This window comes from Bufo bufo, chromosome 1 (genome assembly GCF_905171765.1).
Source record: "Bufo bufo chromosome 1, aBufBuf1.1, whole genome shotgun sequence".
Taxonomy (NCBI): Eukaryota; Metazoa; Chordata; class Amphibia; order Anura; family Bufonidae; genus Bufo; species Bufo bufo.
In genome coordinates, this window is record NC_053389.1 from 622,534,974 (window position 1) to 622,545,941 (window position 10,968).

The following is a 10,968-nucleotide window of genomic DNA, read 5'->3' on the forward strand; positions in this document are numbered from 1 at the left end:
TGAAAGGTGCCTTCTCCCAACAGCAATTTTAAGATCTCTCCACAGGTGTTCAATGGGATTTAGATCCGGACTCCTTGCTGGCCACTTCAGAACTCTCCAGCACTTTGTTCCCATCCATTTCTGGGTGCTTCTTGAAGTATGTTTGCGGTCATTGTCCTGCTGGAAGACACATGGCCTAAGATGCAAACCCAGCTTTCTGACACTGGGCCCTACATTGCTACCCAAGCACACAGTCAAGGCACCCAGTGCCAGAGGCAGCAAGACAACCCCATGTGAACCTCCACCATATTTGACTGTAGATACTGTGTCCTTTTGTTTGTAGGCCTCATTCCGTTTTCGGTAAAAAGTAGAATGATGTAATTATCCAAAATGCTCTTTCTTGTTCCCATCTGTCCACAAGATGTTTTCCCGGAAGGATTTTTTGCTTACCCCCGTACATTTTGGCAAACTGCAGTCTAGCTTTTTATGTCTCTGTGTCAGCAGTGGGTTCCTCCTGGGTCTCCTTCCATAGTGTTTCATTTCCTTCAAATGTTGATGGATAGTTCATGCTGACACAGAAGCACCCTGAGCCTGCAGGACAGCTTGAATTTCCTTGGAACTTAACTGGGCTGCTTATCCACCATCTGGACTATCCTGCATTGCAACCTTTCATCTATTTTTTTTCCATCCACGTCCAGGGAGATTATCTACAGTGCCACGGGTTGTAAATTTCTTGATTATGTTGCGTACCATGGACAAAGGAACATCAAGATCTCTGGAGATGGACTTGCCTTTGGATTTTCCTTTTTTTCTCTCGTTTTATGTGTTGTTCCAGTACAAACAAAGGAAATAAACGTGTATAACAAAACATGTGTAATTACCATCATTTTCTGGGAGAAAGACTTCGTTTTCTGGAAAAACTTCAGGGGTGCTACCACTTTCAGCCATGGCTGTAGCTTTGGGCAGAGATTGGCTGCAGTGTTCACATGCTGTATACCTGCACATCACTGCTGCAGACTGTAAGCAAACAGCAAGAGAAGGAGTGAACCAGCAATAGAGGAAATCGTGTGAAATAAAGGGATGAATATAGGATGATCAGCTGTTTGAGAAGGCACTGTCTCTCATAGTAGCACTGCGGCCTTCTCTCTGCTCACCAAGGACAGTGTTGTACATTGTATAGGTCCCGGGTTTCAAATCATCACAAAGGATAGGATAGGTCATCAGTAGAGATGTTTCAGAAAATCTCTTGCTTACACTGACAAGATTGGTTTTGGAAGTTGTCACAAGAGGACTAGGGAGATAAGGGTGAGAAACTAACAGGATCTTCCCCCCTAGTATAGATGCACCACTGCATATGGGGTTGAGCATTTCCTGCTTTTTAATACCACGCTAATCTGTAGTTTGTATATAGATTTTTTAGAGGTGTAGAAACTCCTAGTCTGAATGTGCCTTTATTTCCATACACAGGCAGCATTCTGGTGCACATGTGAGGCCCGGGCTATATCAGCCAGTATTGGGTGGGGCTCAGAGCTCTCTGCCTATTCCCATTGTATGCATGGTCACATGCTGGAGGTTACTGGGAGATTGCTGTGAGTCAGACCTTGCGCTTCTGTAATTCGCCCACTGGCTCCTGGTATTGCCCATACGGCCCAGGTAGGTCTAGCTTTAGGTCCCGAGCTACTTTAGAAACCTTGGCGCGGTGCTCGGGCTCAGACATGTCCTCCAAGTAGGATATGTTGGCTAATCTCTCAATTTTACACCAGTATGAGGGTTAGTAAGACCGCAGAGTGCACCTGTCTTAGTTATTGTTATATGAGAAACTAACTGCCCTCACTGTTAACAGTCTGATACTGATTTTATTCATATTATATGGAACTGTAAAATTCTGTCATATTGGGTCTCTGTGTGCGGCGCATAAATGTTGTGCATCTAGTAAACAATGTCGTCTTACCCCTTGTGTAATATTTCTTTCCAAGTCTGTGAACATTTTACTATTTCTGTCTTTTAAGACTTCAACATAATCGTGATTGATAAATCTTGGCTTTATTATAAAGGTGTCAAAATTCGCCCGAATGTCTAGAAAAACAATAAAAAAAAGTAATTTATCCCACATACTGCTAAAGCCAGCTAAGTTATTTTATGGTATAAAAACAAATATGTAACCTTTAACAGAATTACTAGTAATGGAAAGCAGGCTGCAGCAATATACATAAAATATCCTTAAAGGGAACCTGTCACCGGGATTTTGTGTATAGAGCTGAGGACATGGGTTGCTATATGGCCGCTATCACAGCCGCAATATCCAGTACCCATAGCTCTGTGTGCTTCTATTGTGTAAAAAAAGCTATTTGATGCATATGCAAATTACCTGAGATGAGTCCTGTACGTGAGATGAGTCAGGGACAGGACTCATCTCAGGTTAATTTGCATATGTATCAAATCGGATTTTTTTACACAATAAAAGCACACAGAGCTATGGGACTGGGTATTGCTAGCGGCCATCTAGCAACCCATGTCCTCAGCTCTATACACAAAATCCCGTGACAGGTTCCCTTTAAAATTAAATGTGAATGAACAATCAGTGATACAGTATGCATCTCCACGCCTCTGCACTCCACTCTGTCCCTTTCTCAGGGAGCATAATTTCAGGCCCCTAACAAACAGGACCTGTTAATTACTGCTATTAAATGGATTTTATTAATTTCCTACTATTGTAAGAATACGGCTACACAGCGACACTGGTCACAGCCAGGATCGCATAGCAATCACAGTATATCAGTGTTCTCATATAAATGAAATGGGGTTGCAGTTTGTCTTGCACATGTGCCAGTACTGTGACCCTGAAATGAAAAATATGCAACTCTTTTTTTGGCGATTCGGGAGTCGCAGTCCATATAAGACTCACGCTGTGAACCCATTCATTTCTATGAGATCACTGCTACACTGCGATGCCCCTGCGATCTTGGCTGCTACCAGTGTTGCTGTGAAGCTGTACCTTAACAGTGTGTGCTGCATTTGGTGACTAACGGGAGGCAGATGGCAACCAAGCATGGACCTATTTGTTAAACTCATCAGCCCGGGCCCTGTTTGCCCCTACTACAGTAACATCTGTATTGCTGGCACTGTTTGGACTATATCTCTCTATGGTAAATCATTTTTGATTTGGTAACATTAATTGAAATTGTAGTTGCTTATACATTGTTATCACTACCTATTATTACCATCTATGTCTAGAGTCAAGTTAAAACATGTGTTCACCTGTGAACCCAATTCTATAATTTGTATATGGATATAACCTACATAAAAACATTGTTACATTATACCTACCGTACAATGCATTTGGAAAATCTACAGACTCTTTTCACTTTTCTCACATTCTATTATAATGCGGTTTTGTGCTAAATTAAAAAAAAAAATCTAGTTTTTCTCCATCAATCTGCTCTTAATAGCGATAATGACAAAGTGAAAACAGAATTTTAGAAATGTTTGCTAATGTACAGTATTACAATGGAAAAAATAAAATTTTGCATGGAGATAAGTATTCGGACCCTTTGCCTTGACACTTGAAATTTTTGCTCCAGGGGCCTCCCATTTCTCTTGATCATCTTTAAGATGTTTCTACACCTTGATTGGTGATTGGACATGATTTGGAGACACCAGCTTGGTCTATATAAGGTCTTAGAGCAGACAATGCATATCAGAGCAAAAACTAAGCCATGAGGAGAAAGAACTGCTTTTAGTGCTCAGAGTCAGGATTGTACGGAGGCACAGATCTGCACTGAAAGTTTCCGTGAGTAGAGATGGCCTTGCGGTTCGCCCGGCAATCGTTTCGCGGTGAACTTTGCGTGTTCGCGATTCGCCGAACATGCGAACATATGGAGAAATTTGCGCCCGCCATATTCTTTTACATTATGAAGAACTTTGACCATGACACATCCATCAGGTGGTACAGGACCGCCAATTGAGACATTTCAGCACATGGACATACCCCCTACTTATAAATAAACCTGATCTGGCCGCCATTTTACATTCAGTGTTTTTGCCAGTGTAGGGAGAGGTTGCTGTGTGGAGCAGGGACAGGCTGTTTGGGCACTAAACGCTAGCTAATAGGGCCACAAAAGTCATTTTAAGGACTGGTATAGGTGTGCTATCGATAGGTGTGATACACAGAGGGGTGCGATATACTTATAATATACTTTTATAATGAGTCAAAAACACATAGATCTATATAGTGATCACCTGGAACTCAGGGGCCTAGGGGCTAGGGGCTTACTAGGGCCATTTTTATGTAGGGTAAGGTTCTGGACGGGGTCGCTCTTATCAGGGCGGGTGGTCTGTGGTTAGGCTATCAGGGCCAGAATAGCATCCCCCTGTAGGGCAATATCAGGGACATTTCTTTGCGCACCCTGTCCTTTAATACCACATCATCATCTAGCCCAGGGATAGATGTTTTTTGCTTTCCCTCCGGGATTCATCGATGTGCACTGGAACCCCCCGGATTGTGGTAGGACATATGGTTTCTGATTTAGTGCCGCCGAGCACTTGTTATTGCCTACCACATCTATGCTTTTTGCTTAACTTTAATAATTTAATTTATTTTCATTTTGAGTGATATCTTTTCCATTCACACGTCCGCATTCACACGTCCGCAATTTTGCGGAACGGGTGCAGACCCATTCATTTTCAATGGGGCCGGAATGTGCTGTCCGCATCCACATTTGTGGATCCACATCCTCATTTGCAGATCCGCACTTCTGCATCTGTGCTTCCGTTTCCGCCAAAAAATAGAACATGTCCTATTCTTGTCCGCAATTGCAGACAAGATTAGGCATTTTCTATTCTAGTGCCGGCGATGTGAGGTCCGCAAGTTGCGGAATGCACATTGCCGGTGTCCGTGTTTTGCCGATCCGCAAAACACTTATGGACGTGTGAATGGACCCTCATAGTAACATTATTAAAGGTTATGTTTTATCTTCATGTATATTATAATGGATTGCCTTCCTTGTACAATGTTTTAATATACTTTCTATGTTAGAAAGTATAATATAGTGCATTTGTATTGTGAGGCAGTTGTGTGCGGTTCTGCTGCGATACTGCAGGTATATAGAGGGACAAGCGTTATTGGTGTGATATACCAGTCCCCCCCCAAAAAAAACTGATTGAAGCAGGGTGTTGTATACCAATATACTTTCTTTATAGTGCATTTGGGTACTGTATAGTGCATTTGCGCATGCGCATACTCGAAAATTATATTGCCGATATTTCGAATTGAAAAAAATAATGAATGGAGATCGCAAATTCGAATAATACATCTGGTATGTCACTGTCCATGTTGTGGGACTATTTGTGCACTTCTAGTAATTATTTCATGGCTGCAAATATGAGCTGAAGGTTTTTCAGATTCGCCTGCCATTAAAATGAATGGGACCCGCCGCAAATTTGGGGTTCACAAACATTTGATCGCGTTCGCACGATCGCGTTTGCGAACCGTCCCGGCAAATGTTCGTCCATCACTATCCGTGAGCACAGAGGCCTCTATAATTCTTAAATGGAATAAGTTTGGAACCACCAGGACTTTTCCTAGAGCTGGCTGCCTCACCAAACTAAGGAATTAGGGGAGACGGCCTTGGTAAGAAAGGTGACCAAGAACCCAACAGCCACTCTGGTTGAGCTACAAAGATCCTGTGTACAGATAGAAGTAACTTCCAAAAGGTCAACTATCGCTGCAGCACCCCATAATCTGGGCTTTATAGCAGAGTGGCCAGAAAGAAGCCTCTACTCAGTAAAGGACACCTGAAAGCCTGCAAACTGAAAAAAAGCACCTAAAGTACCATCAGACTATAAAAAACAAGATTCTCTGGTCTGATGAAACCAAGATTGCACCTTTTGTTCCCAATTCTAAGTGTCATGTCTGGAGAAAACCAGGCACTGCTCATCACCGACACAATACTATCTCTACAGTGACGCACGATGGTCACAGCATCCTGTTGTTAAATTGTCCAAAAGCTGTGGTAGGGAGACTGGTCAGGTTTGAGAAAAAACTGAATGGAGCAAAATACTGAGATATTCTTAATGAAAATGTAATCCAGAGTGCTCTGAACCTCAGACTCGGCTGACGGTTCTTCTTTCAACAAGACAATGATCCTAAGCACACAGCCAAGACAACACAGCAGGTACTTAGGAACAACTATGTGAATGTCCTTCAGTGGCCCAGCCAGATCCTTGACTATCGTACCTCTGGAGAGACCTCAATATGGCTGTCTACTTGCAGTCCCCATCCAATCTGACACAGCTTCAGAGGATCTGCAGAGAAGAATGGCTGAAAATCTCCATACCTTGTGCAATACCCCAAAAACACTGGTGGCTGTAATCACGGCAAAAGGTGCTTCAACTAAGTCCACTCCTGAGTAAAGGGTCTGAATACTTATGTCAATGCAAGATTTTAGTTTTTACTTTTCAATAAATTAGCAAAGATTTCAAACATTCTTTTTACATTTTGTCATTATAGAGTATATGGAGTACAGCAGATTGATAGGGAAAAACTTGATTTTTTTTGTATTTTAGCACAAGGTAGCAACAAAACTGGAAAATAAAGTGTCTCAAGACTTTCCAAATGAATTGCATTAAGTATCTTAATCTGACCCTGGGTTATATTCCAGAGCTGCATATATGTTGTATTATGGTCCAGAACTGCAATCAGAATTCTCATCCAATGTTGGTTGTTTTTGAAAACAATCAACAAAATGTTTCATTTATTCGTTTCTAGCAGAAAACAATTATTAACCTTTTTAAGGGAACCAGATAAAATGTTATAAATAATCATAATTGTCACGCCCTGGCCTGTGGGTGTTCTGAGGAGATCTGTCAGAATTGCTGCACGTGACTCGATCTGACAGTTTGTTTTGTTGTAGGTTTGAGCTGAATCCCACCTCCTCCCAGCTGTTGTTCTTTAGGTAATTGGTGAGGCTATTTATTCCTCTCTCTCCCTATAGCCTTTGCAGGTTATAGTTATGCCTTGTGTGAGTTCTGGTAGTTTGGTGGATTGTCTGCTCCAACACATCTCAAGATAAGTCTCACCCTATTACTCCTCTGCCTCTCTCCTCTGCCAATCCCTTCACTGACTCCCCATTGCCCAGCCAATTTACTTCAAAGTACTAACAAATACATACAAGGCCGTCCATAACCTGTCCCCTCCCTACATCTCTGAGCTACTTTCCCTATACATCCCCACACGCACTCTCCGATCCTCACAAGACCTCCTTCTCTACTCTCCTCTTATCGCCTCTTCCCACAATCGACTCCAAGATTTCTCCCGCGCATCCCCCATACTCTGGAACTCGCTACCCCAACATATCAGACTGTGACCTACAGTGGAATCCTTCAAAAGAAACCTGAAAACCCACCTCTTCAGACAAGCCTACAACCAGTGACCCTGCTGGGTCTATACCACCATGACCAACTTCACCCGCACCTACTGTGTCCTTCTCCCATACCATGTAGATTGTAAGCCCTCACAGGCAGGGCCCTCTCTCCATCTGTACCAGTTTGTAACTCGTTTTATTTATGATTAGTGCAATTGTCTGTATTATGTATGTAACCCCTTTTCATATGTCCAGCGCTATGGAATGAATGGCGCTTTAATCATAAATAATGAAAATAAATAATAATAATAAGTCCTTTTCCCTTCTGTGTCTGCTTTGACTAGGTCACTAGGGTGACGCTAGCTCCTTCGGTTGTAGAAGGAGCTGGGTGTCTCTTTCCCTCTTCCCTACAGCTGAGGGTTTGGTTCAGTGTGTTACAGTACTAGGTATGTGGGCATGTGCATATCTACCATCCAGATATGCACATGGGCATAGCAGCTTAGGGAAAGTGTTTTAGGGATTGCTAGGAGGTGACCCCTTTGTTCCCTAGCATTTGGGGCCTAGTCAGTTGTTTTTGTTTGCTTTGCCTTGTTCTGTTTCCTTCCCTTATCTTACCTACCGTGACAATAATAGATGATTAATCTATGCACAAAAACTATATATATATTAAATAACTAACTATATCTAATATATAAAGCTCAGTGAATGTATTTATGTATGCCCGCTAAAGGAATCGGCACTGTCGCATTTACAATCACGAAATTTGACACACAGGTACATCAGGTGTCCGGGAAGGTTTTAGACCGAGTCTCATCTATCTAGCACGGTAGAACGGTACGTTCCTGAGATATTCCCAAAAAATTCAATTATGGCACCATCACATGACCTACATTAGCCACAGAAGCCTGCAGGTCTTTTTTCTCATATCCCAACTGCCATACACACGGTCAGATGACCCTTATCAGCCAATAGAAGCTCGCAGACCCTTAGGGAATAGTGGAGGTCACAGTTAATGGGAAGGTCCGCTATGGAGGTCAGTGTTAAGGGATCGGGTGCTGTAGAGGACACTGTTAAGGGACGGGGTGTGTGGAGGTCACATTTTAAGGGAACGGAGCTCTGAGGAGGTTACTGTTAAGAGGGGGGTTTATTATGAAAATCACTGTTAACAAGACGGGGTAATGTGGAGGTCACAAATAAATTGCCGGCCACTGTCGATGTCACTGTTAAAGGGGACGGCGATGTAGAGGTTACTGTTAAGGGGGCGGGGACTATGGAGGTCACAATTAAAGGGCAACTGTTGTTTAGGTCACTGTTAAGGGGGCGGATTATTGTGGACATCACTGTAAAGCAGACGGGGTACTGTGGAGGTCACTAATAATGGGGCAACCGCTGTGGAGGTCACTGTTAAAGGGGAGGGCGCTGTGGATGTTACTGTTAAAGGGCCAGGCACTGTGGAGGTCACTGTTAAGGGAGGAGGGGACTGTGGATGCCACTATTAAAGGGGCAGTAGGGTACTGTGGAGGTCACGGTGAAGGGAGCGGGGTACTGTGGAGTTCACTGTTAAAGGGGCAGTCGCTGTGGAGGTCACTGTTAAGGGGGTTGGAAATGGTGGAGGTCACAGTTAAGGGGACTGTAACCTATGGTCAGTGTTAAGGGGCGGGTGCTGTGGAGGTCACTGTTAAAGGGGCAGTCGCTGTGGAGGTCACTGTTAAGGGGGTTGGAAATGGTTGATGTCACAGTTAAGGGGACTGTAACCTATGGTCAGTGTTAAGGGGCGGATGCTGTACTGGTCACTGTTAAGGGGCGCGCCCCTGTGGAGGTCACTGTCAAGGGGGTCATGTGCTGTGGAATTCACTGTTAAAAGGGCAGGCTGCTGTGAAGGTCAAAGTTAAGGGGGTGGGCTGGTGTGGAGGTCCCATTTTAAGGAGGTGGGGCACTGTGGGGGGGGTCACTGTTAAGGGGGTGGGGTACTGTAGATGTCACTGTTATAGGGGATAGTGTCGATATCTTTTAATGACACACACAAAAATTTAATGAAATAGATTAAATATACCTGTGCAAAGTCAGGTCCTTCTGCTAGTATATTATATATTCAAGATGACAACTAAGTCAGCCAAGCTTTCTGAATTCCGGCTGTTGTTCAGAAAGATCAGAACAGTTTTATGGATTGACTTACCATTAACAGACCAACTTGCAATTCGTGTGATATTTATTAGACCAGAATTGCTTTGAATAGATGCTAGCACTATTGAACTGTCCACATTTTTTGTATAATTTTGCTGGTATTTAATAGTCACTGCTGCTGACCCATCAGCATTCCTAAAGGAAAAGACATAGAGAACCAATCTTACTATGTGCACCAAAATGTTATGGTTCAATATGTATAAGAAAGAATAAAACTTCACAGCAAAAAAAAAAAACATGATCTTAATAATTCACATTTCTAATGAACAGTCGAAGGAAAAGAAAACTTCCCGTGTAATTTATTTCAGCCCCCAATGCACAGTATGCTAACTTTGGAAATCTACTACTAATCAAATACATGGTGAGATATGCAGGACTACTTTCTTTATTTGCGACTAGATGACAAAGTGTCAAGATGTTTTGGTGATGAAATCAGGTAAATGTGACATTTTGTGATACTCAGAATTATGAAAGTATAGATGGACACTGTGTACTGTATTTGTGTTTTATATTTGTTAGTCTGTACATCTTCTCGGTAATTTTTGCTTCTTTCTTATATAGTATATTACTTGATATTTATAACCCAAGGGGTTTTCCGATTTTTTTTTTTTTTAACTGATGAACTATCCTCTGGATAGGTCATCAGTATCTGATCGGTGTGGGTCTGACACCCGGGACCCAAGGCAGCAGAGCTTGCAGTAGCGCCACTGCCTTCTCTCTGCTTTTCCTAGGCCGAGTGACGACATGTTCATGTGTCACGTGGCCTGGGAGTAGCTCAACCACATTCAAGTGAATGGGACTGTGCCCTATACCAAGCACAGCCACTATACAATGTATGGCACTGTGCTTGGTGAGCTGAGCTGCCTTCTCAAAACAGCTGATCTGTGTGGGTCTCGGGTGTTGGACCCCCACCGATCAGGTACTGATAAACTATCCAGAGGATAGGTCATCAATAAAAAGATATCAGAAAACTTTTAATGGTAGTACTTTGTCACAAATATCGTTCCATTGTATGTTGCGGACCAAATGACGGGAAACGGCAATCACGCCGCCCCCATCATTAAACCCCTCAGATGCCACATTCAATGCTGATTGCGGCATCTGAGAGTCACATTGAGGCAGTTCAGGGGTTAACTAAGAATTAAAAAAGAGTACATACTCACCTCATCCATTTGATTGCAGAGACGCTGTCGTGGCCATCTCGACTGAAGAAAACGCACCAAATTTTGCGTGCCCTGACGTGATGAAGTCACCACATCATCATGCTGGGGCGACAAGTCAACGTCATCACTGATCTCCCACCAAGATGGCCACAACGGTCACAAAGCAAGAAGAAATTTGGCGTTGCGATGAATGTAATTTTTCCTGAAATTCAGATTGAAGTTTACTTCGGATACTTCAATTCGCTCAACACTAGGTAGTACCCTACAGAATAATAATGTTT